Source organism: Temnothorax nylanderi, unplaced genomic scaffold (genome assembly GCF_030848795.1).
Source record: "Temnothorax nylanderi isolate EJ_2023f unplaced genomic scaffold, tnyl_v1.0 TNYL_tig0192_pilon, whole genome shotgun sequence".
Taxonomy (NCBI): Eukaryota; Metazoa; Arthropoda; class Insecta; order Hymenoptera; family Formicidae; genus Temnothorax; species Temnothorax nylanderi.
In genome coordinates, this window is record NW_027249254.1 from 226,219 (window position 1) to 253,561 (window position 27,343).

General features: G+C 40.1%; 1 protein-coding gene and 1 pseudogene across 1 annotated transcript in view; one reads left to right on the forward strand and one right to left on the reverse strand.

Moving 5' to 3' along the window:
* Nucleotides 1–27,343, reverse strand: part of LOC139778691 (argininosuccinate lyase-like) — a 139,969-nt gene that overhangs the window by 72,264 nt on the left and 40,362 nt on the right. The window lies entirely within an intron of this gene.
* LOC139778688 (uncharacterized) lies at nucleotides 6,652–9,411 on the forward strand (annotated as a pseudogene).

The window sequence follows — 27,343 nt, forward strand, 5'->3', positions numbered from 1 at the left end:
AGAGGAATTAAGAAAACTGAAGGACGAAAAAAAAATTTGGAACTATATAAACAGTCGAAGAAAGAAGAAAGAATGGAAAGAGAATAATATTCTGAAAGAGAACTGGAGAAGTTACTTCATGGAGTTGTTAGGTGGGACCGAGATGGAAGTAAGGGAGGAGGCGATGGAGGTGCATGATATGGGAACAGAAGAAATAAATGAGGAACAGGTCCAAGATACAGAAAGGGAGTTGCAAGAAGAGGAGATAGTGAGGGCAGTCAGGAACATGAAGTTAGGCAAAGCTGCAGGTGTCGATGGAATCCCAATGGAAGCATGGCGGTATGGTGGCGCAGCAGTAAGAAGAGGTCTAACTGATATTTTGAAGCTCATTTGGAAGGAAGGTAAAATTCCGACTGAATGGCGAACAAGTATAGTTGTCCCCTTATATAAAAGGGGGGATAAAGAGAGAACAGACAACTATCGTGGGATCTCTCTGCTGTGCACTGCATACAAGTTATATGCGGAAATACTAAAGAACAGATTGGAGGAAGCAATGGAGAAGAAAGGAATGATACCCGACAGCCAAGCCGGCTTTAGGAAAGGGAGGTCTACGATGGACAACATATTTATCTTGAACCATATAGTGCAAAGGGAGAGGGAGAAAGGTATGGCAATTGGGAAAGACAAGATTTTTGCAATATTTGTGGACCTAAAGGCAGCATTCGACAACGTAGACAGAGGAATTTTATGGAAGACAATGGAAGAAAAAGGGGTAGAACGCAACTTAATAAACAAGATAAAAGAAATTTACAAGGAGACGGAGGTGATAATAAGGACGAAGGATGGGTTCACAAGGTGCTTCAAGACGAAGAAAGGTGTGTGATGAGTCCTGCCCTGTTCAATTTATACATTGCGGACATTGATAAAGGTTTAGAAAAGCGTGGCATAGGAGGTGTAGAGCTAGGAGGAGTGAGAGTGTGGTCATTAGCATACGCGGATGATATGGTTTTGGTAGCGAAAAATAGAGAGGCTTTACTAGATATGATGAGCATGTTAAAAAGATTTTTAAAAGAAAGGAAACTAGAATTAAGTACAGAAAAAACTAAAGTGCTGGTATTTAATAGTAAAAAGTAAGGGGACCTAAGTCGATGGGGACCTAAGTCGTCTACAGACGATTCCGAGTCTCGACATCGAACTCGCGAAACTCATGTTCGACCGTTGGACGCCGTGCCGTCGTAAGCGGTGAGATCCCGACGACGGGCAGAGGCGCCGTACGGCAAACCGGGCTCGTGCGACGACCGGCCCGCGAGGACCGGCTGCCTAGTAGTGTGTCACATTGTTTTGAGCCTTTCGACTCACGAGACTCCTAGAGATATCATTGCCACCTTTGACTAGAGAGGATACGGCCTTAGAAGCGTTCAGGCATAATCCCACGGATGGTAGCTTCGCACCACCGGCCGCTCGACCGAGTGCGTGAACCAAATGTCCGAACCTGCGGTTCCTCTCGTACTGAGCAGGATTACTGGTCATCAGTAGGGTAAAACTAACCTGTCTCACGACGGTAAAAAAGGCAAGAAGACATGGAAATGGGACGATAAAATAATAGAGGAAGTAGAAAAGTTCAAATATCTGGGATTCACGTTTAATAGGATAGGTAATTATGCCGATCATATAAAAGAACTGAATAGGAAAGGAAGGATCGCTGCAAATAGGGTCTGGGGTTTAGGAGAAAAATTATGCAAAGATGATTTTAATAGGAGATGGACGCTTTTTAAGTACCTAGTGAAAAGTGTAATGGAATACGGAGCAGAGGTATGGGGGTGGAGTGAAAAAAAGGAGTTGGGAAAAGTCATGTTGGATTATGTAAGATGGGTATTTAGACTAGATTTTTGCACACCGAGGTATGTAATATTAAGGGAACTAGGATTAGAGAAACTAAAAATTGGTTAGGGTGTAAGAGCCATGAGATACGAGAAAAGAAGCAGAGAGAAAAAAAAGGAAGTTTAGTAAAGGCATGTTGGGATGAAAAGGACATAATGGATAAAAAGAAAAAGGATTTATATAATTTGGAACGAGAAAGATTTTATAATAACAATGGTTGGAGCTCTGAAGTAATAAAAGAATTAAATAATGAAGGTAAATATACTGAAGGCTTAGTAAGAATAAGGGAACAGGACATTCAAGGACAAATAATAAACAGTAAAATAGCAGAGGCAAGGTATAATACAAGGTACAAAGAGATAGAGGTGAGAAACAAAACACCTAGTTATTTATTAAAAGTAAACTTGGATAAAGTAAAAACAGGAGATGAGATTAGAGCGATGATAAAATTAAGGTGCGGCAATTTAGAGGACACAAATAAATATTGGCTGGACGAAGAAGATACGAAATGTAGATTCTGCAAGACAGGTAGGGACAACTTAGATCATTATATAAGCGAGTGCAACATCACAAGTATGTGGTTTGAGAATCTAGGTAGGAATAATAAAGAAATATTAGTGAATATATGCGATGACAAATTTAGAATGGAAAAAGGAAAGGTGTTAAATAGATTATGGAAATAAGGAGAGAGGAATGCTATAAAAAAGATAGGATAAAGGAAAAAAAAAGAGGAAGAGATAAGTTAGGAAGGAGCGTGAGTAGGGACAGTAATGGAAACAGTTTTAGAACGGTTGTAAATAACAATGTATCGCGGCGGGTTTGTAAAGAAGAAAGATGGATGGCGTATGGATGGATGTGTGTTTTAAGTAAGAATTGTAAACCAAGTCCTTTCTTGGCGTATAGCTGAAATAAAGACGTATATACAAAGACTACGGGGTACTGTCCCCCCGTTGTCTAAATAAAACTTTATGGTTCACTGATGCAGGTAATAAAAACATGAAAGTATAGAAGCATATAAATAATATTTTATTTATTTAAAATTAAAATATCTCTTAAATTAATAACTTTTCCAAAACTACTTCCTTATACAGAATAAAAACTACGAAGGTCAGTACGAAAGTAATACCTCTTAATTTTTTTTTCAAATCTGGCGCTATAAAAAATGTGTTTCACTGACAATGAGTTACTTGAAGTCTCTAGTTGCACAATTGTAACGTGACATTGTGTGTCCATCATAAGAGCCTAGTGACTCGTGCGTTAACCTCCACCTATAGAGGGGAAGTGGACCTACGCGTTGCATGCAAATTACTAGCTGTAATGCTTCGACCGGGAGCGATAATTTCAGAGATCAGAGAGCAAGAGGAGGCGCCGGACGGAGCCGAACAAGTGAAAACTCCTTAGAGGAGAGCTCCCTACTCTACGGCACTGCACAGTGGGACGTTTGTACCTGTTTTTTTCTTGCCAAAATTAGAAAGATTGGTTTTTATGAGATGAATTTGTGTACATAAGGGTTCATAGGGTCGTTGATTCCGAATTTGACATAAAAAACTTGAAATTTGACATGGCGGATCCAATATGGCAGCCGAAAGTATTAAAAATTGTTTGTTTTGCATGAAAATGAGACCTAAGACGTCTTGGGGGTCACTGAATCTGAATCTGACATTAAAAACTTGAAACTTAAAATGGCTGATCCTATCAGTTTCACAGCTGCAGCCATTTTGAATTTCAAGTTTTTGATGTTGGATTCAGCGAAAAAACTCCCGAGTGAACATTTTCGACTATAACCACGAACTTGCCGAATTGGGCACAAACAGTCGATTGTAGTTTGTAAAATTGTCTCTGCTTACAAAAATCATATCTTACGAAGTGGTTCCTAGGAGGAGCTTTACTAAATGATTTTGGGAAGAATAGTGTCCCACCTAACATCTGAATTCAAATTTGTCTTGTTATCATTTGTTATCCGGAAGTTCTTTAAATACCAGAAAATGGTTAAACCAGTATTTTTTTTTTTTACTTTAAGTAGAAGGTTTTCTCACCCAAAGTAGTCAAAGTTCAATTTATTATTATTATTTTCAAGCATTAGCTTGTGTTAAAGCTTTAAATCCGCCGAAGGAAAGGCGGAACGTTATCGCGAAACTATACTTCCAAATGAAGGCATTCGCATCTCAAGCCGTTGTCGAAGCATGCGCTCGTGATCATTACGTGCTCTTTCTCGCAATATTGCCGAGAGGGCAAGTGTTGTTTCCGCGGAGCGGTTCGTTAGCTTCGGGAGAAGGAGAGGATCCTGAATCGTAATAGAAGAACACGGGACAGTCAGAATAGCTCGGTTCTCTATGGCTCACGAGTCCTTGCGGTTTCGGTATCTTCAAATCTTAAACCAGTTGTTATCGCGGACACTACAGCAAGTTATAAACTTCAGAATAAAGTTAATTTAAGTGCACTCTCGACTCCTGTAATATTTTCCTTCCGATGCGAGCCTTCAGTTAAGGCTGTACCAGCCTCCATCCGGGGAGTCTAGCGCTTCCGCTCAAACAGAATTTACGATCGCCGAAACAGCTTGTGCTAAAAAAGTATTTGAAACAATAGTTTGTAAGTCTTCAATATTCAAGGAGAGAAAAAATATCAAAGAAACAAGTTTTTTCACAATTTCAACGTACAATTTTGCACAAATTGGAATACAAAATGCCAAAAAATACTTTGCGTGGAACAAATTGTCACAAATTTCTTCCCATTTGTCATTAGTATTTGTCAAAGCTTTTAGAATTTTAAAATATTATGAAACTTCATTTTCATTTTTGCCATTTTTGGTCAAAGAAACAGGTACAAACGTCCCACTATGCACTATAAAGGAGGCCCCGCAATGGAGTTGCCTTTAAGGATATCCTCGCCCTGGCCAGGCGAGCAGAGAGGACGAGGAGATGCCCTGGGAATCCTCGACCAAAGGATGCCCAGGGGAATCCTCTTAACAAAAGGGCAAGTTGCCATGTGAGGAACCGAGATGCGAAATTCCCGCGTGTGGCGCAGGAAAGCGACGATGCTACCTCCGATATCCGCTAATTGGCGCCACCCGGCGTGCCGAGGGCGCGCCTGCCACCAAAATCGGCACCGGAAGGATCGGTGCTCACTGTTAGGTTAATTGTGCGTGCGGAGTGCGAACAAACGTTAGATCGGGAGATGTCGGACGAGGACGGCGGAGGAGCCATCGCACCTGGGTCTGTGTTACGAATGTAAATGGCCGGCAATCTCGAGGATCAGGTAACCGGTTGTATGGTCAAGATGGCCGTGATCGTATACCATGTCGCGTAAAGTGAAAGTGTGGCGTATCGTAGGGTCCTTGGGGTTCCGCCATTTCATGATCTGAGTCTCGTATCGTGCCACATCTGAATCTTTTGGGTTTCGATCTGCGCCTGCCCCGTTGCACTCTGGCCTATTAAAGCTAATAGAGGAAAAGCTCCACTTCTCCGACTCGACCCAGCAGTCACCGTGTCGTATTTTGTTGTACTGTGTCGTTACCGTATCGTTTGTATAAAGTTCCGTATCGTGTCGAATTCGTTTCGGTCATTTCGTACAGTGTCGAATTATCGTACCGCTTTCCGTAAAATTACCGTCCGGTTATATCGTTTCGGCCGTTTTGCTCAGTGTCGAATTATCGTGTCTACCGTTACCGCTTTCCGCGAATTACCGTTCGATCATTTTTACTCGCGTTTCTCGTATTGTTAGTTATCTTGCTCGCGTTAGTTATAAGAGTAAAATCGCGCTATCACTAGTTATAAGAGTGAAATCGCATTCGTTAGTTACAAGAGTGGAATGTCTTGCTCGCGTTTCGCATGTTGCTAGTTCTACGAGTGAAATTCTCGTAGAGTCGTCAATGAATTAACAGCTATCCGATCCACAGGATAAATAATGTCGCGTAAAGTGTCGAATTTCCGAAAGAAATTTTGAAAAATCGGAACAGATTTGATCCCGGATTAAGGTAGAATTCTCGTTTCCACTGCAATTTAGAGCAAAAGTGTTCGTCACAAAGTCGCAGAACATACAATTTTCTACAACTTTTGTTTCAAACATTTTTTTCTCAGATAAATAGTTTATGAGTTATAGCAGAGGAAAGCGGAGAGCTTCTTTGTAATTTGTGAAAATAATGGATTTTCCATAGATTTGAAAGATTAATTATTATATTATTATTATATCATTATATATGTAAGTACGTATAATATATCATTAGTATATTATATTATGTACACATATACACACACATACACACACATACATATATACATAGTACTTTACGTCCATTTTAAATTAGCGCCATTTGTAGTAAAATCTTCGCAGAGAAACGAGCCTGGAAGCAATCGAAAGCTGAGAGTTTAAGCTTTAAAATGCTTTTTTAAACATCGCTCTGCGATTATTTTTCACGAAGATACGTAATTAAATGGTGCAAAACCACTTAAATTGGTTTTATGCCATTTAATTATGTATCTTCGTGAAAAATGATCGCAGAGCGATGTTTAAAAAAGAATTTTAAAGCTTAGATTCTCAGCTTTCGATTGCTTCCAGGCTCGTTCCTCTGCGAAAATTTTACTACAAATGGCGCTAATTTAAAATAGACCTTGCAAAATTGCTAAAAAAAAAACTTCAACTTTGATGGCCTGTATGGAAAGAACGAAATTTTTTCAAATTTTATTGACTGTATAAAGGTGAACCTTTCCTCTTTAAAATGTTTTTTTAAATATTGCTCTGCGATCATTTTTCACAAAAATACGTAATTAAAGACGTAAAACCACTTAAGGGGGCATAGACCTAGAATGGTCAAAAAAATCGTTTTTTTCAATTTTTGCATTTTCTTGAAGCTTAGGATCTGAAGAATATGTGGTGAAAATTTCAAGTAAATATTTCAAGAAATAACGAAGTTATGGCAGAAAGAATGCACGCCCTTGTTGGACGCGCGCCGCGTCGCGCCGCGTCGCAATTGTTTATTTTAGTTTTTTTCGTCGAGCCTCGTCAGCCAGCTTGCCAGCCGTGGAACTGTGCGTTACAGCAAAATTTTTCGTTTGTAAAAAGTATTCGGTATAGAAAATGGACAAGAAAAAAGGTTCTCGGGATGCCCATCGATCGGGATCTTTTCGAAAAGATCGTAAGAAAAGGAAAATACCGCCTAAAAATCTATACGATGCCGAAAAGGTAGACCTGAATGCTAGTACCAGTGCTAAAAAATTAAAGACTGCAAAAGATTTTCCAGTGCTTAAAGATCCAAACATCGGATATCGAATTTTGAATTTTTTTACCGTGTTTTCTGCCATATCGGAATGTGTAAAATGCAAAACGTGCGGAGGTAATGTAAAATTTACAATAGAAAGCACCCGAGGGCTTGGTTTCAAAATTTTAGTTTCGTGTTCTTCGTGTAAACCGACTTTCATACCTTCGTGTCCGTACATCAAAACCGCTTATGAAATAAATACGCGATTCTATTTTGTAATGCGTTTATTGGGCATTGCATGTAATGGAGCATCAAAATTTTGCGGGCTTATGGATTTGCCGCCGCCGGTTCGACAAACAACATATGACATAATAGTGAACAACATTCATAATGCTGCTTCAAGTGTTTGTGAACTGTTATTGAAACAAGCTGTCAAAGAAGAACAGGAAGAAATACGAAAAAATAATCCGAGTGATAATGTTACCCAACTGACTGTTTCGGGTGACGGTACGTGGCGAAAACGTGGTTTTACTTCGTTATTCGGTGTTGCAGCTCTGATTGGCCATTTTACAGGAAAAGTGGTAGATTTTATTGTGAAGTCTAGTTTTTGTAAAGCATGTGAATATTGGAATAAACGTACCAACACCGAGCAATACAACGAATGGAAAGCTACACACGAAGAAAAGTGCCAAGCGAATCACGAAGGGTCTGCGGGCAAAATGAAAGTTGACGCTATGAAGGAATTATTTGTAAGATCTGTCGAAAAGTACGGAGTGAAATATACTAATTACATCGGTGATGGCGACTCTAAAACATTTACAGGAATAACAAATGCGAAACCATATGGCGATGACAGTGAAATTATAAAAAAAGAGTGCGTGGGTTACGTCCAAAAACGCATGGGAAACCGTCTTCGAGCATGCAAAAAAAAAATCCTGGCATTGGCGGCAGAAACAAATTGACTGCAAAATTTATAGACAAGCTGAGCGTCTACTATGGTTTAGCTATTCGAAGACACTGTGACTCCAAGGATGATATGAAGAAAGCGATATGGGCAACTTTTTACCACTACGGCTCAACAGACAAAAAACCTGAACATCAATATTGCCCCGAAGGTTCCGAATCGTGGTGTAAGTGGCAACAAGCCAAAGCTAAAGGGGAACTAAGTAATTTTAGTCACGACTATTCGGCATTACCAAAAGAAGTTCTGAATGTCATCAAACCAATATACGAAGATCTTAGTAAGGACACGTTATTGGAGCGCTGTGTCGGCGGTTTTACGCAGAATAATAACGAAAGTTATAACCAGTTAGTTTGGAAAATAGCTCCAAAAACAATGCACAGCGGGGCAGTCACTGTTAATATTGCTGCATTACTAGCAACATGCATGTTCAACAACGGCATTTCATCGTTATTACAAATAATGAACACCTTAGGGATTTCTGTTGGAACTCACGCGCACTTGTACGCTGCGAAAGAAGATGATCGCCGCATAGGGCAAGCAGAGATTCGAGCGCAGGAACAGTCAAAAGAGGGCAGATTACGGCGTCGACAACAAAACTTATATGATTTTGGCATTCTATCCACCGTAGAAGACTTGTACTATGGGCCTGGGATCGACGATTCTGTGTAAGTCGAAGAATTCCGTGATTTATTCTAACAAACTTTCAATTGCGTTTTTCTGAAAACCACGTTTCTCAAACTGGTACCCAAAAAATCTCGAAAACCACTGAACCGATTACCTTGAATTTTTGTGTGCTTATTATACACATAATTATCTAGTCTTTGTCATAGGATTTTTTTTTTCATTGCTTACTTTTTGTTTTATGGGCAAATTAAGAAAGAATTTTTCCTTCTAAATCGCAACGTTAAATTCATATGTCCGCCATTTTGTCAAAAATTGATATTTTCAAAATCGGCTATGACAAAGACTAGATTATAGTATCTATTTTAAGAATCATTTTGGTTTTTTTGTTTCAGATAATTTTTTAAGAAATGGCAATGGGTACCATTTGCGGTAATTTTTTTGCGACGCTTCGAAAAAGATGCCACAACTTTTTTAATTTAAAAAATTTTTTAATAAAAAAATTCAAACACTCTCGAAAGTACGTACTTTTTACTAGAAAAAAAATCCGACTCCAAATTTCAAACAGCTCCTCTAAAAAAAATCCCCAAAATGACCTTTTTTTCCCGCTCCTAGGTGTATATGCCTACTTAAATTGGTTACGTCATCTGATCTCAATTATAGAATAATTTTATCTGAAAGTAAATGAATATCGGCAAGCATAAGCCAGGTAAAATATTCTTTAGAATACTATCCTATTCAAGCCAACATTCAGGTATGCGAAAAGTCTGCCGTCCCCTCTCTCCTCTCTCCTCTCCCCTCTTCCCTCGCGCGCGCGCACACACGCACACACGCGCACAGGCGCACACGCACACGCGCGCGCGCGCGCGCACACACACACACACACACAAGGGATCAAACACACTTGCCACGTCCACGCCGTTGATCCTGGGTAGCACTGAGAACGGATAGTGCAAGTCAAGAGCCATATACTCAATCTGGCCATATCAGTGACTTGGCCATATTAGCTGCACGAATGTTGCGTAGCAATTGCTCATCCTGACAGTCTTCACACATCCTCTAGACAAGTCCCATTTCAATGAGGAACAAGTTCCGTCTCAATGATTGCCGTCGATGCGTGCGTAGATAGCCCATGTAAGCTAGATCTGTTGGCCATATTCCCAACTTTTGACTCCTCGTATCTCGAAAACTGGCTATTTTTGGACTTCGCGTCTATTAAGACTTTTGATCAGCATCACATGAACTACTGATTCTCACAGTTTTAGTCAATTTGACCGAAAGGCTTTTTCCATTGGTTTTGTGCGGGGTCCTTAGTCTAACTTCTTTCATCCAAAGGAAAAAGTGCTTGATCAGTATCTCAGAAACGAGGCGCTGACGAGACTTACATCAATATCAATTTGCCTATTAAAAAAACAAATTAACCCAATCGACTTTGCACACATTGCTTAGGCATACAGAAAAGTCGTTAAAAGCAAAAGAAATTACTCTATGTGCCTTTATAGATGTGTGCTAGAGGGTGCCTTTGCCTAACACCTACCGCAATGGAATCCTTGCGCTTAAAAAGGGCATTAAAATGCCTGTCGTAACATGGATTAAAGTCATGTTACGAAGCAGAAAATTTTTAGCCACACTAGACACAGAGAAAATAACTATCAATGCCACAAAGGGGTCAATGCTCCCAAGGAGAGGTATTATAACCCCTGCTCTGGTCGATGAATTCCTATGGATATTAACGGAAGCCGGGTTTTTGATACAAGGATTTATCTAACACAAGGATTATGCAGATGACCTGGCAATAATTGTTACAGGAAGGTACGGCGAAACCATATTCTTACAGATGCAAAAAGCCTATAATATGATAACCAAATGGTGCTAAAGAAATAGGCTAAACATCAATCCGAGCAAGACGGTTATAGTTTTCTTCACCAGGAAATTAAAGCAATTTAAAGGCTCCTATCTTGAATGGAGAAGTCAAATACCTAAGTCTTCACCTAGACCAGAGACTAACCTAGAACCTACATCTGAAAAAGATATAGAACGAATTTACTCTAGCCTAGTTTTACACTGCTATAATAAGACCAAGAATTACCTATTCGGCCAAAGTTTGGTGACCTAAAGCAGAACAGAGAACAGTACAACTAAAATATCGACGCAATTTAATTTTGAGCAACCGTTCGATATACACTTTTCGACAAGGAAAGTGTAGAGTAGAGGAGGTCCCACCCTTCAAGAAGAGTTCACTTTGATGGTACACGAATAGTTCAAAGTTAACAAATGGAAACACAGGAATGGGTATATTTGGACCCAGATAAACGGTTAAGATGCCTTTGGGCAGGGTTGCTAAAAAAACATGTTTAAAAAGATAAAAACAAAACATGTTTTTTAAAACATATTTTTTAAGTTTTAAACGTGTTTTAAACAAGTACGAAAAAAAAACATGTATAAAACATATTTAAAACATGTTTTAAACATATTTTCATTACTTGATTTTATTACATTTAACGTTTCGAAGAATTTGTAGCATCAAACAGACTCTAATTTGAGTGTAATTTATTAGACACTACACTAAACTATGCTTAGAAGTGCCAGATAAGCCAATCAGATTGGTCTATTTGATACTTCGAAATAATTTTAAGCTGAGAGCACAGACTTCTGCATAATGCATAACGCATGACAATTAAGGAAATGTACCAATCAGAATACTTCATTTTCATTCTGAGGATAGGATTCCGTTTGGTTCATTTTCTTATGCGTTATGCATTATGTGTCATGTAGAAGTCTGTGCTCCACGTTTTTGTCAAGCGAATTCTACTTCTTGAATATTATTCTTATTGTTCTTAAAGGGATCCTAAAGCCGTAATACTGACATTTTAAAAATACGCATATCTTTTTATTGGCTTTATAGATTTAAAAATCTTTCTTCAAAGTTAAAGTACCTATATGCACTAATGCCTGTTCCACGCCATTCAATTTTATGCCGAGAATGAAAATAATTTCAGAAATGCGGATAATAAGACGTCAACTCGTGAAAACATTTGCTTTATATAAAAATTCTACAATTTGTTATTACAAAATGAGACCGGCGTGAAAGGTGGATTACATCAAGAAATACCATACCGTTCTCAGAATTAGGCTTAGGCCTTTAACAAAAAAGTTATGCGCATAAAGCTGAGTATTATCGTAAATGTGGGCGATAATGATACGGAAGAGTAGGCAGGACAACAAAAGTAGTTGCCGTGTATCACGATAGAAGAGCTGCAATATTTGTCAAACATGACATACGCATGCATGCATGCACACATACACAGACCCACACACGCACACACGCATGTATGCATGCACGCATACACACATGCACTAGGTTAGCGTAACCCAATGCGGTGTTTGAGAGCTAAAGTCAGGTAATTTTTTTTAGAAAAACACAGCTCCTCACCTCCAATATTGATAAAATTATGCTCATTCGACACGTTTTTGTACGAAATGAATGTTGTGTGGGTGGAAAAGTGTATGTGTGGTGATCATACATGTGTGATCCATCCGCGCAACAATTGGGTTGGGTTAAATTAGTTTTTTGGAGGTGAAGCCCCTGCGGGGGGAGGGGGGTGAAACCCACTGCATTTTTTAACCAAAATTTAGTAAAAATTGAAACTTTGAGGCTCAGTATCTTGATTTTTTATACCGCAAGAGGTACTGAAATTTATACAACGCATGAAGCACACCTAAATTAACGTATATTCACAGTTTCAAGAAAATCTATAGAATTTCGATTTTCTCTAGTATAAGAACCGGTGAACGTCCTTAAGTAGGCTACTACCACATACATATACATTACATCGATGAGCTCTACACAGATACATCTGGGGCCGTATTCTGTTCCGCTTACCGGTGTCGGCGCAGCTTTTACACGATTTGAAAAACCTGCGCAATGGCCCTGGATACATCAAAGTATAATTGTGACTTTGAATGTGACTTTAAATATTCGATAAGTATCTATTTTATATTACAGTATGTATGTTTATTAATTTAATTGCAACGTTAATTTATAATTTCAGTTAGTTTTTAGTTTTTAGTTTATAATAATGTCTTATACAGGATGGTCATGTATTTAAACATATTATTTATTAAAAACACTGATTTTTTTTAGGAACCATGTCACATAAAAAGTGCGAGGTAAAAGGATGCATCTTTAATTCGGAACAAAATTTCATTTTCCAAAGTGTACAGAACGATGCACTAAGTGGATAAGTGCACCTGGTAATATCGATTTGTTGCAATTAAGTTCAGAAAAACTCATAGGAAGGGTTTTATGTGATGCTCACTTCGAGGATCGTTTTAAGTTGTGTAAGGGTCTTACAAGGAAACCTCGCGAAATCGAAAATTCTTATTTTAATAAAACTTCCCACATATGTAGAAAGAGTAAAAAGATGAATTTAGATATTTTTTGTAGCTACCCAAAAACGGTTTTAAGGAGTGAAACCACTTCTCATATGTGATTAAATAGAGATGTTTTTACCATACAACTTTTATTTGAAACATTTTTTGATATCTTAAATATTTTTCGAGATATATCGAAAAAAGTAAAAACCGCTCTACATATGAAGAGTGGTTTCACCCCTTAAAACCGTTTTTGGGTAGCTACAAAAAATATCTAAATTCATCTTTTTACTCCCCCTACATGTGTGGGAAGTTTTATTAAAATCAGAATTTTCGAGTTCGCGAAGTCTCCTTGTGAGTCGGATTATTAAATAGCAGAGCTCAGACATTAAATTGTATTAAAGAGGCTGAATTAACAGAATTAGATAATGTAACGTGAAAGAACATTGATTTCGGAATCTAATTAAACACGATAGAAGTGAGCGCGAAATAACAAAGTAAATAATATGGATCGTAAACCAGAATTACATAGAATAGAACCAGAAACAGAAAATATGTTCAATTACGAAGTAACATCGAACATGAAATATCATCAAAGTAGTGCTGCGCCACGCTCGGCGCGCAAGGACTCGACGTCCGAAACCGCGAAGGAATTCTGTCGCCAAGGTATAAGACGTTCGCGGAAGACACGGATTTCTGAACACAACGCAAACTATAGTACGACTATTAACACGACGTATAACACGCGCGAGAACAATTTGGACGACGCAAAATATAATACGCAAGGACACTCAACCTAACGCGGAATACCGCACGCGAGTACAATGAGTAGACGAAGACGTTGAACATGGAGTATCGCGCGAGAAGAGACTGAATCTCACACAATTAGTTCCCGCGAAATCTATCACGCGACAACACAAATTACGACGCACGATGATACGCGCAATAATACATGCGGTCACGAGCACGAGGAACGCGAGAAATTAATCCGGTCGCTAGCGTGAGCGAGAGTGCGACCCGGAGGGCGGTGTCGTGGCTTTACATACGCGAAATCCTTGAGGCAACCTCACCGAAAATCTGCTCCTCTTTTACAGCGATCCGTCCGGGCTCGGGTCTCGGCAGCCAAATATTCTCGAATACGAAGCTCCACCAAAATTTCGCGTACTCGCGTTGGAGGACAATCAGGAAGTGCTCGCAAAAATTCGCTCGATAGTGGAATCGATGACGCGCCCCACTCAGGGCGTGCGCGGCCCTTCGGCGCGATAGCGCGAACCACTTAGGGGCGGGCTCGCGGGTTTGCGACAGATCCTCGCGCAGTGTTGTCAGCAGCAGATCCTGCGGGGGCGTTCTAAAGCCCCTCGCTGTTGCAGCGGCCTCTCGGAATCCTTAAGCAGCGGTCCGGACACGCTGATTCCTCCATGATCCTCCCGTGTGACCCGGGGTAGATGGCCAGCCACCCTGGAGTCCGGTCTGCAGCGGAGGTTAGCCGGGAAAACTCGTTTTCTCCCGGCGCCGGGGCCCTGCTGTGTCAAGCTCCGTCCGCCGCCGCACCACGCGCCGCGCGCGTGCTTTCCTGCGCCCCTTCTCGTTCGGCTCCCCGCGAGCTCCGACATCTATCGCCTCCGTCGGTCGATTCCTCGTCTCTGTCCTCCCTGCTTACTCCAATTTTCCGGATCCTCCGCATTCCGACGGGAATAAATGTCCTGGTTTAGTCTCGGCGAGGTGCCAGTTATAATACAAAAAGAAAGAAAGGGATCAGAAATCGGAAACGCAACTTAATTAGGCCCCTGGAGATTTCGCAATCGCCTCCCTGAACCGTCCTCGGGCGCGAAACCCGCGCCTTGTGACGGCGGCGGGGACGCTGCCACGATGCAGCGAAACTGCAACGTCACAATATATATATATATATATATATGTATATATAGAGTTAGGCAAAAGTATGGAAACCCCTAAATTTTACAAAAACTATGTATTTTCGAGAAAAATGTTTCGGACAAAAATTGTATGGTTTCAAGTAACGTATTATATAGCAACATTAGTATGACTTTGAAAAGTATTGTCAAGGTTACGTAAAGATTACCTTGAAATTTTTTAATAAATACCCTAATTTTTTATTACATATTTTTATAGCTTACCTCGAGAGCTTTTCAAAATACTATAATAAAGTATTCTTCTATTGAGTACTTTTCAAGTTATGGAGCTTGCAGGGGCTCTAAGGTACCGTATTAAACGCGAACGCCTAGTTTTAGCGCAATCTACAAAAACGAGGGGGAAACTCGTAGCCGGTATTCATATTCGGATCTTATGGCTTCTGCCCACAAGTCGCGAAAACGCTTGCCGCGCGGCAAGAAGCGACGCGGTAGCCAATAAACTTTTGGTTCTTACGGAAAAGCGACGTTGATTGGCTACCGCATCGCTTCTTGCCGTGCGGCAAGCGTTTCCGCGTCCTGTGGGCAGAAGCCATTATTTCAAGACTGTCTTAAGTAATGTTCTAAGATGCTAATACGGCTCTGTGATTGGGTCTCCTCAAACCAACGCGGTATGCGGTAGCGGTAGCGGTAGTGCGGTACGTATGTATACAGCGGTATATGTAGGTACCCAAATTGACCGCGCGGGCGCTGCGGTACTGTAGCGATACATTTTTGTATCGCTGCAGGCACAGTTGACCGCCGTGTACCGCGCACAGAAAGACAAAATGTCCATGGAACAAATCATTGAAATTGTAAAATTGCATCCAATTTTATTTGATTTGAGCAATCCGGATTACAAAAACATCAGAAAGAAAGACAACGTATGGAAAGAAATAGGAAAAGCGTTAAAAGAAGATGGTAAGTAAATAATAATATGCTTTCATTGATTATTTTTTTATCAATAAATAATCTCCAAATATATTTAAAAGTGAAAACAATGTATTTTCTTAATTTTATTTTATTAATATTTTTAGTCGTACTACCTTAATATCTACATAAAATATAAATATGCATTAAAGTTTTAATTATTGAAGAAATCGACAAATTCATCTCGAATTTGAAATGCTATTTGCACTGCTCTTTTTGGGTCATTTCTAATGTTAGTAAATGCACCAATTTCTGGTTCGAGTGGTTCAAGAAATTCAAAAAGTCGATCATCACATTTTTTACTTCTTAAATAATTATGTAAGGCACGTTGCTATCACAATTTTTTTGACCGTTCCCACTTTTACTTCCAAAGGTCTGTAGTATAGACGACACTTTTGGGCTAAAATGCCGAAAGCATTTTCCACTACACGTCGAGCTCGGCACAATCCTTTGTTATAATTTTCTTTACGTTGGTCCTGTCTGGATTGCCTATAAGAGAAAAGTTTCATCAAGTAAGGCTTTAGGGGAAATGCTTCGTCTCCAATTAAAACATGAGGTACTGGTTTATGTTGACCAGGCAAAGGATTTTCTTGTGGAACACCGAATGTTACAGATTCAAATTTTTTGCCCATTGTAGATTGCTCAAATATGCCCCCGTCACTATTTTTGCCATGTCCACCTATATCTACACAAAGAAATTTGTAGTCAGGTCCAACAATTGCCATGAGTACAACTGAGAATTTTTTTAAATAACAGAAATGTTGTGAGCCTGTGTTGTTAGGACATTTAATAGTAACATGTTTCCCACCTATACTGCCTATGCAATTTAGAAATTGCCATGTTTCATAAAATTTTTGAGAAGATTCTTTCCAAATTTATTCTGTAGGTTCAGGCATGTATATTGGTTGCATACGTAACCAAATTGCATCGCAAACTTCTGCAACTATAGCGCTAACTGTGGTAAATCCCAATGTGCAATAGTAGTGTAGCTGTCTCCTGTAGCTAGAAACCTGTAATAACATGTTATGCTTATAATTCAATTTATTTCAGGTGACAAAATTAAGAAAAAGTGGAAGAATATCAGAGATTCATATGCAAAATATTCAAGAAGCATCAAAACGAAAACCGGCCAAAGTGCACAGCGTTATAAAAATTGGCAATGGGAAAAACAGATGGAAGCATTTAAACCATATCTATCTTTCGCAAACATTGTTAGTAATGTAAGCTACAGTCACACACAAGTTAGCAATGATGATAACAGTGAACACGATTTGGACACTGAAAGGCAGAATAAAAACGCCTTAGACAATCAACCAAATAAAGATGACATACTCGTAGAAAATTCTCAAAACAACGCAGAGTATGCTACGCCAGCTGCTGGAAAACAGGCCAATAAACCTAATCGCAAACGTAATACGCCAAGTTCCAGTGTTCCATCATCAGTAGATAAAGTGCTTGAGTACTTCCAAAACAAGCGCGGTCGTTATGACTTCAATGCGACTGATCTAATATTGTTAGGTTACGCAAAAACAATAAAAACATTTTCGTTGGAAAGACAGGCGAAAACTAAATTGCAAATTGCCAAAATTATAATGCGGCAAAAAATTGAGCGTCAACGAGAATAAGAACAAAGGCCTGCATTTCAAACAATTCCTGGAACACAAAATACATGGCTATTTCCTGGCAAATGTTCTTCTTTTGAGCATCAACAAGAACAACAACAAAGGCATGCATTTCAATCAATTCCTGGAACACAAAATACATGGCAATTTCCTGGCGAATGTTCAACTTCTCGATCATCTTGTGAAACTCCTCTGTTTTCTCTTACGACCTCCGAAGACTCGACACAACATTCTTTCCCGTCAAATTTTAACAATTTAACCGACTTGTAATTTTTGTCATTAAAACGTGTTTACCTACTATAAAATAATTTTTGAATTGTTATCTTAAAGCAATTGCGAGACGTTCTTCTGGTGGAATGGGTTCACTAAAGTTTGTGTGTTGTTTGCAAATGTCGTCCTTAATTGAATTTAAAATTTCATCGAAACAGTCTATTGTCATTCGGAAGTATATATAAAATCTTTTCTCATTTTTTAGCAGCTGGGGAACTAACGTGTAAAACTCTTCCTTTGTTTTTCGTTTCATATTAATTTCATGAATCCATTTCCTAGTTTTTCTTCTGCAAAAAATTATATATATATATATATATATATATATATATATATATGGGGCAAAATTTGTCAACCGGGACACCGGCCTGCCCATAATTGTTTTCATCGCAGAAAAACGACCTTGCGCCTAGAGGTAGCTATGGGTAAGAGCTATCGAAAGCCGTGTGCAACTTTGCAGAATTCAAAATGGCGGTCCTAAGATGGCGCTTCAAAGTGCCAAAAATCTCTTCGTTCTCATATGAACCTTGGATCTTTAGCTCATTCATGATTAAAACAGCTCTAAAATGACCTGTGTTAGAGTTAATAGTAGGTTGACCACGAATCAGTAGCTGGGTGATCGAAATTTGGGATGGTAATCCAATATGGTGGCCAGAAACTTCATTTACGCACCGCAAACTACTGACAATTGACCGGATCTACTTGAAAATGGTTGTGCGAGTGGTTCATGGACTGTATATGACAAATCCGATCCCAAAGAAGCAAAATCCAAAATGGCGATGATCGGAATCCAAGATGGTGATCCAATATGGCGTTCGATCCACTCTGTATTGTAAGTCACTGGAAATTCAGCAGATCCACTCAAAAATGATTGCGTGGATGATTTTGTGACTGCTCATCATAGATCTGACCTCAGTCAAGCCAAATCCAAAATGGCAGATCCAATATGGTGGCTGAACACTCCATTACGTACTGCAAATCCTTGAAAACCTGTCGGATCCTCTCGAAAATAGTCCTGTAGGAGTTTTTACGGCTTCTCATTGAGAATTCGGTCCCAAAGAAACCAAGTAGGCATAGACATGATCTGATACGAAACAGATGGGACCCTAGATTTTGGCAGAATAATCCAAGTTGACGAACGGGTGAAAGGATTGGTTCCTTTGATATGTCGATTAAAAAAAAAAAAATTCGGAAAAATTAAAAAAATAAGAAAAGAAATGCAGGCTTTATTCAAATATAAAGACAGTCTTAACCCTGTAAAATGCAGAAAGCTTTTCTGATTGGAGATGACAGCTGATACCGTTCGATATTAGGTGTGGTTTGAAATGATGTAGGTGTCAGATAATGTTTGAACCAAATGATATAGTAATATAGGAATGAGACGAAGGAAAAGGTCAGTCCCACGAAGTCGGTGAATCCCAATAATGTTAGAATACGTGAGAGGACGGGTTAGCACAATAACATGCGAGTTTACTTTGCTAGATCATTACTACACAATGGACATTGATGAGAGCAAATTAATTGACATATCAAAAGAACCAATCCTTTTACCCGTTCGTCAACTTGGATTATTCTGCCAAAATCTAGGGTCCCATCTGTTTCGTATCAGATCATGTCTATGCCTACTTGGTTTCTTTGGGACCGAATTCTCAATGAGAAGTTGTAAAAACTCCTACAGGACTATTTTCGAGAGGATCCGACAGGTTTTCAAGGATTTGCAGTACGTAATGGAGTGTTTAGCCACCATATTGGATCTGCCATTTTGGATTTGGCTTGACTGAGGTCAGATCTATGATGAGCAGTCCCAAAATCATCCACGCAATCATTTTTGAGTGGATCTGCTGAATTTCCAGTGACTTACAATACAGAGTGGATCGAACGCCATATTGGATCACCATCTTGAAATCCGATCATCGCCATTTTGGATTTTCCTTCTTTGGGATCGGATTTGTCATATACAGTCCATGAACCACTCGCACAACCATTTTCAAGTAGATCCGGTCAATTGTCAGTAGTTTGCGGTGCGTAAATGAAGTTTCTGGCCACCATATTGGATTACCATCCCAAATTTCGATCACCCAGCTACTGATTCGTGGTCAACCTACTATTAACTCTAACACAGGTCATTTTAGAGCTGTTTTAATCATGAATGAGCTAAAGATCCAAGGTTCATATGAGAACGAAGAGATTTTTGGCACTTTGAAGCGCCATCTTGGGACCGCCATTTTGAATTCTGCAAAGTTGCACACGGCTTTCGATAGCTCTTACCCATAGCTACCTCTAGGCGCAAGGTCGTTTTTCTGCGATGAAAACAATTATGGGCAGGCCGGTGTCCCGGTTGACAAATTTTGCCCCATATATATATATATATATATATATATATATATATATATATATATATATATATACATATATATAATATTTCTTAACATGAATGAAGTCACATTTTAGTTTGTTATTTTTAGTTTTTGGATTACCATTGCATCCAGCACCTTATTTATATACGTTATACTCATATATATTAAGTAATAATTTCGCTGTTAAAAATGTCGAATTTTTATTCCATCTACATTCTTGTTATTTATCTTTATTTTAATTCTATTTTATTTTTTACAACATTTTTTCGAATATTTGTAAAAATAAGCAGCTTGGTTTATTTTATTTATGGGAGTCAAGACTACTCTCGGAAAAAATTATGAAGCATGTTATTCAATTGTTATTATGAAAAAATGGAATAAATGAGCAAAAATGGAAATTTGGGGTAAAAAATGTTAGTAGCTCAATCACCAACTTCTAAGCAGAATAAATCCAGATAAGTTGATTTTTAGGGTTTTTGGGGTTGCTGATCAAGAATGGAACATGAAAGTTACATCTGTCGAAATAGAAAACTGTTTACAACAGTGAACTCTTCCTTCCAATCAATGGCAAAGCTTCATACGTTATTTTTCTGAAATACTGTTTTATACACACACACACAAACACACACACACGCACGCACGCACGCGCACACACTAGATACCACTAGAGTCCTAAATAATAGAGAAGCGACATTGAAGGGAATGGTCTGATTGGCTAACTAAATCACGTGGCATAAAATCAGTAACATATTGTTTCTTACTACGGTAAAATAAATAAGATTTAATGTTTATAAATATACAGATATAGACGGTCTGTTTCTTGCAAACACATTAGAAATAGAGACAAGCTCCGCTGTTACGTCCTGTTGACTCCACGATGTCTTTCTTTCGTGGAATCACTCATTTCATCACACGAAATAGACGGAAACCATAAAATAGCGGTTATCAATTGACGAAGCGGATGAGTATATAACATGGTATAAATGTATATAATATGGTAAAAAAGTAGAAACTTGCACATTGCTTCCTCATAGTTTTTAAGTGTGCAAGTAGAAACTTGCACATTGCTTTCTCATAATTTTTAAGTGTACAAATTATAAATTTGAACATTACTTCCTCACAATTTTCAATTATGCAAATTATAAATTTGCACGTTGCTTAATCAACATTTTATTTCGCTCATAAAGCTTCCTCTTATGAGGAAGCCTATTTTTTATGTATAATTATTAGTAGATATTTATTAATTTGGCTTCCTTATAGAGGAAGCTTTATGAGCGAAATAAAATGTTGATTAAGCAACGTGCAAATTTATAATTTGCATACTTGAAAATTGTGAGGAAGTAATGTTCAAATTTATAATTTGTACACTTAAAAATTATGAGAAAGCAATGTGCAAGTTTCTACTTGCACACTTAAAAACTATAAGGAAACAATGTGCAAGTTTCTACTTGCACACTTTTTTATTGTGATAAGCTTTATTGCGACTAATATTTGTTATACTATTACAAAAATCAATTAAATAATTAATGTTTTTATTAAAATGATCCCTACTAATTGCGGATATTTCTTAATTTTTCCATTTTGTTTTATTTTTTTATTTATACATTAGTTTTTTATTTCTACTTTAAAATAATTTTTTAAATGTATAAAAAGGGATTTTATTACTAAAAGTATGAAATAATAAATTAGTAGCACAAATGAAGTTTTACAATCGACACAATGTTAAATCGATGTTGACTTGAGTAGTTCAGGCTACATGGTCCATATATGTACTTGACAATATAAGACTGAAGAATATAGATTTAGAATTGAATAAATTGCGACTGGTTTGGCGCAATTTTTCTAATTTTATTATATTTGTAAGTCTTTTCTACCCGTATTTTATATATAATTCTTTAAGAGTTGGTTGATTAGTTCTTGAGGCATCCTGTCTTTTTATTAAGAACGTTCAATGAATTTATTCGATCGCAATCTGTAAACAAAACGCTGTTGCTACTAAGGTGACGACAAGCGTCTTGAACATTCAAAGGAGTATAAATGTGTTAAGAATTTATGAAACTTGACAAGTATTAGATGAAGTTGTAGTTATTCTTTAATTAAATAAAAATTAAATAAATGGATCTGATCAACCAAATCTTAAAGAATTATATATGAAATAGGGGTAGAAAAAACTGAAAAATATAATAGAATTAGAAATAGATTGATATCTCAAATATTGAGAAAGCTACAGCGTAAAGCACACTTTTCTAAAAAATGAAAATCCCCTTAAAATCCATACCGGTCGACAGATTTTAATAAAATTAGAGGAGAACATACTTTATATGATACTCTATTTGTGTGCAAAATTTCAACCCGGTATCTAAAAAATTGTAGAAGTAGATGCGTGTACAAGAAATCCGTACACACACACACACACACACACACACACACACACACACACGCACACGCACACGCACACGCACACGCACACGCACACGCACACGCACACGCACACGCACACGCACACGCACACGCACACGCACACGCACACGCACACGCACACGCACACGCACACGCACACGCACACACACACACACACACACACACACACACACACACACACACACGACACACACACGCACACATCCATATCACTCGCTCGCACATACACACCACGCTGACCTAATTTTGAGGTCTAGCAGCGCCAAGTTTTTTGACAAGAAAAATTTATGTATTTTAATAAAATATTTTTATTTTGTACTGTTACCTCTGTAATTCTTTGCGATTAAATTTTTTAAAATACATATATAAACTTTGTATTTAAATACCTTGTATTCCCTTGTTGCGTTTAAATATTTTAATAAAATATTTGTATTTTGTACTGTTACCTCTGTAATTCTTCATGATTCAATCTTTTATTCTATTGAAAATAAACTTTGTATTTAAATATAAATAAAATTTTTTAATCTTATAAAATTGTTATCATACATTCTTTTTCTAATTGACACAATATAAAGATTTTTCAAAGTAGTGCAACAACAATTATTTTTTGAGGCAATATATACACTGAGAAAAAAAATTGTTAATCCCAAGAAATATTTAGTCCGATACGTTCAACTAAACATTTTAGTTAGTTAACTAAATATTAGTTTCAACAATTTATTTCGTTTCTTTAATCAAGAATTAATTAATTCAACTAATGTTTAGTTAACTAACTAAAATGTTTAGTTGAACGTATCGGACTAAATATTTCTTGGGATTAACAAATTTTTTTTCTCAGTGTATGTTCTCTCTGTAATTCGTGCTGTAATTTAAAGAGATATTATTTCTTTTTTGTAATTGTAATAGATCACTTGAAGCGCGACTCATCTTTGATAAGGTAACGTAATTTTGTGATGTGTATCACTTGAGTTATAATTTTTTGGAAATAAAAATACTACTGCTTAGGTTTTTTCGAGATTTTTCGAGATACAAAGATTACGTCTACCACTTGTTACTTAGGTTTTTTCGAGGTATAATACTACTACTTTGTTTTTTTTTCGAGGTAAAGATACTACTGCTTAGGTTTTTTCGAGATTTTTCGAGATTATAATTACGCTGCGGTATTGTCCTCAGGTTTATTTAAATAAATTAATAAAAACTATTCGAAAAATAAGATACTGTTGAGAGAGAGAACATGAATACGAGCTACGAAGAGGAATGGAGAGAGACCGCGCGCGAGGGAGAGAGAACGCGAGCGGGAGCGCGCCGCGTGACGTCACCCGGACCGTCGCGGCCGTTGTACGCGGACCCCCCTCCCCGCCGCGCGCCGAAAACGCGAACGCGGTTCCGTTCTCCCCGCGGGCCCTCCACGCGAATCCCCTTCTCCCCGCGGACCACTCCTCGCGGATCGTACGCGGTACCTCCCCCCTCCCCGTGGACTCCTCTACGCGGATCGTCCGCGGTACCCCCCCCTCATCCCGCGGCGCCCGAAAACGCGAACGCGGTTCCTCCGTTCACCCCGCGGCGCCCGAAAACGCGACCGCGGTCCCCCCCTCACCCCGCGGCACCCGAAAACGCGACCGCGGTCCCCCTCACCCCGCGGTGCCCCCCGGCGGACCCCCCCGCCGCGGACTCCCCCCCACCCCCCTCGGAGCACCCGGCCTAGAACCGGCCATTCTACCCTACTCGGATGCACTCTAACTGTCATCGCTCATTAAAGAGTAAATGACGAAACCTTCCAGAAGACTCGAGCCTAATAAAATAGGCAAATTATAGACTTGTTTGTCGCATTTCATCTAATTTCACGAAATGAAGCACAAAATTTCAATTATCTCGAAATTTCGTGGCATAGGTCGCAATAAATTAAAAACGCCATAAGGATCTGGGTGAACTCTCGGATCACGAGCGGGTTAATCTCACGTTTTTCCGTGAAACGCGGATTCGACCTAAGACCCACGGCTCGCAGCGATTGATAAAGCTAAGCCTCTGGAAGGGACTGTCAAAGGGCAAGGTGATAACGTACTCGCCAATGAATAGCCGCTAACTAGAAATTGCTCATAGGCAATGACGATTTTTGGGTAACTCGCCAAGGGATAGGCGGAAAACCGAAACCTACGTCACGATCGGAAGAGAACTCCACCAATCAAATCATATTAAAAAATAACTCCGCCTCCTTAATTTTGTATAAAAATCGCGACTTTGCGCACTTGGAGTCACTTCTGATCCAGCACGAAACAGTCTATCTTTTGAAGCCATATTCATCAGTCAGCCGTACTCCTCACTTAAACATAAAAAAAACAGATTTCTGTTGCGTTGCGGCTTAACAATCGCGAGTCAATTCTGTACGCGTCAACATCACGTCGCAGTCCCGAATCGAGTCAAAGCTCCGGAAGAATCCAGCGTTACCGCCGCAATCACCGGGCCTGAGACGTTCCACGTTCCGAGATTTGCAACCAGCAATAGTAAGTCCGAAATATCCGCTCGCTCTTGTTTGTCTATATATATATATATATATATATATATATATATATATATATATATAGTGTTGCGCCCATGCCGAGACACCCGTTTTCTTGCGGGCTGAATTCGGCTCCGCTCCGCGGAAGCTTCAGGCCGAAGCGAGTCCCTTGACAACGGGACACTTATTATTTATTCTCCGCTTGTCAGATTTACTTGGAGATCCGAACCGAACGGACCTGTTCTCCAATCCTTCTTGTATTAACGTTCTGAACCTGAATAAACCCGAGATCCTTTTTCCTAAAAGAGTGCTTCCTTTCTTACGCGAATCCGGGAGTGCGCGGCGCGAACGCGAGTGCTTGAGATTAGCGGAGCGCAGCGCAACATTTTGGGGGCTCGTCCGGGATCGGACAAGCGTTCTAGAGACGAGCGAGATGACTTCAACAGCGGCCTCCTCGAGGAAGAGAACGCGGGATGAGACTCAGCCGCAGGCCACGACGCAAGCTGAGACCCTCCAGGCGGTTCTGCAGGAGATGCGTGCGATGCGCGAAGAACAGGCTCAGAGGGAGGCGATATTTACGGCGGAGCTACAACGACGGGACGAGGAGTTTCTTCTCCTCCGCCAACAGCTAAGTCTTTCCTGTAATAGAGCTTTCGGGGATACAGGGACGCGTTTTGCGCTGCCGGGGACGAGTGATGTGCGCGCGGACCCTGCGGCCTGTGCCGCGAATTCGGGAGTGAGCGACGCGCGAGAGAGTACGAGGGCGCGGGGCGCGATTACGGGCGTAAATGACGTGCGCGCGGAGCTCGGATATAAGCTTAAGCCCGACACATTCGACGGAACGGTACCGCTGCGCGAATTCTTTGCTCAATTCGATTTAATCGCTCGCGCGAATGGTTGGAGTGACGCGATGAAGACAGTGGCTCTCGCTTCGAGCTTAAGAGGGAAAGCGCGTGTTGTACTCGAGACCGTACAAGACGCTGCAAATATGCAGTACGCGGAGTTAAAGTCTAAGTTGGAATTACGTTTTGGGGTAGGACATCTGTTTCAAAATTATTATACACAATTTACCAATCGGAAACAGAAGTTTGGGGAGGATTTGGCTACGCTTGGCTCCGAACTTGAAAGACTTTCGCGTCTCGCTTATCCAGAGTGTCCCTATGAGGTTCGGGAAAAAATCGCGTGTGCGCAATTTATCTCCGCGATTACGGACAATTTCATTAGACGTACTCTTCAGTTAGAAGGAATAACCTCCTTGAATCTGGCAATAGAGAGAGCAAAAGCCATTAAAATCATTCAGGGGGAGGGTTTTATACAAAAAAGAGAAAATTTCCGTAAAAATTTCAAGAAAGTTGAGAAAAAATATATTCAGGGGGACGGTAAAGAGGAAAGGAAGGATGAGGAGAAGGAAGAAAAGAAAAATGGTCGAAAGGGGTTTTGGCGAGGAAATAAACCGCGTGGGGCTAATTTGGAGTGTTGGTCGTGCGGAAAAAAAGGACACTTCCGCTTGGAGTGCCCCAATGGTGAGGGAAACGAGGTTTAGTCGACCTAATCGGGGGGAGGTTGACTCGCGCCAGTAATATCCCGAGCAGTAGCCGCGGAGAATTAGAAATAAAACGAATTAAAGTGTAACGATGCGCCCCTTTCAATAAGACATCGTCCCCTGCCACCACCCGCCGGATGCCGTCCGACCGACCCTTCGTCGGGCGAGGACAAGGCGCGGTGCGCCCACATTTTTAAACACTCGAAACGCACCGTGTGCGCGGGAAACCCGCCGCACCAATGCCTTCCCGCACGACGCCGACGAGCGCCGACAGGAGCCGATCCCCGCCGAAGACGAACCCGCGGGATCGCGCCGCTCCCACCACAACGCGGCACGCCTGACGATCGGCCTCCCTCCTGCCGAACTCGCCGCGCCGAGCGGTATATAAGCCGGCACGCGCGGCGAGACGGCACTTCGTCTATACCACGGCATTCCGCCTGTTCCTGACGAAGCCTACCTGCCGGCTCCTAGGGCGACACGCAAAACGAGGTCCCGAGTGTGGGCCTCGAATGAGGGTTCTCAAGTGTCCCCGAACTCCAGCCCACTTGCTCCCGACGGCCACGGCCCAACGAGGTCGAGCGTGCTCAGCCTCGTCGCGAGGGTTCTCACTGCCGCGACCCCGGGACTCCGCACTCCTCCGCTATCCATAGCGCGCTCCGTATTATTTCGCCGAACCGAGTGCATATGCACGACCGCCCGTTGTAATGTACCGCGTTCCGCGATTGTAAAGCCGCGTCCCGTCGTATTCCGCCTAGCGCCCGAGTGCACATGCACTACCGACCGTTG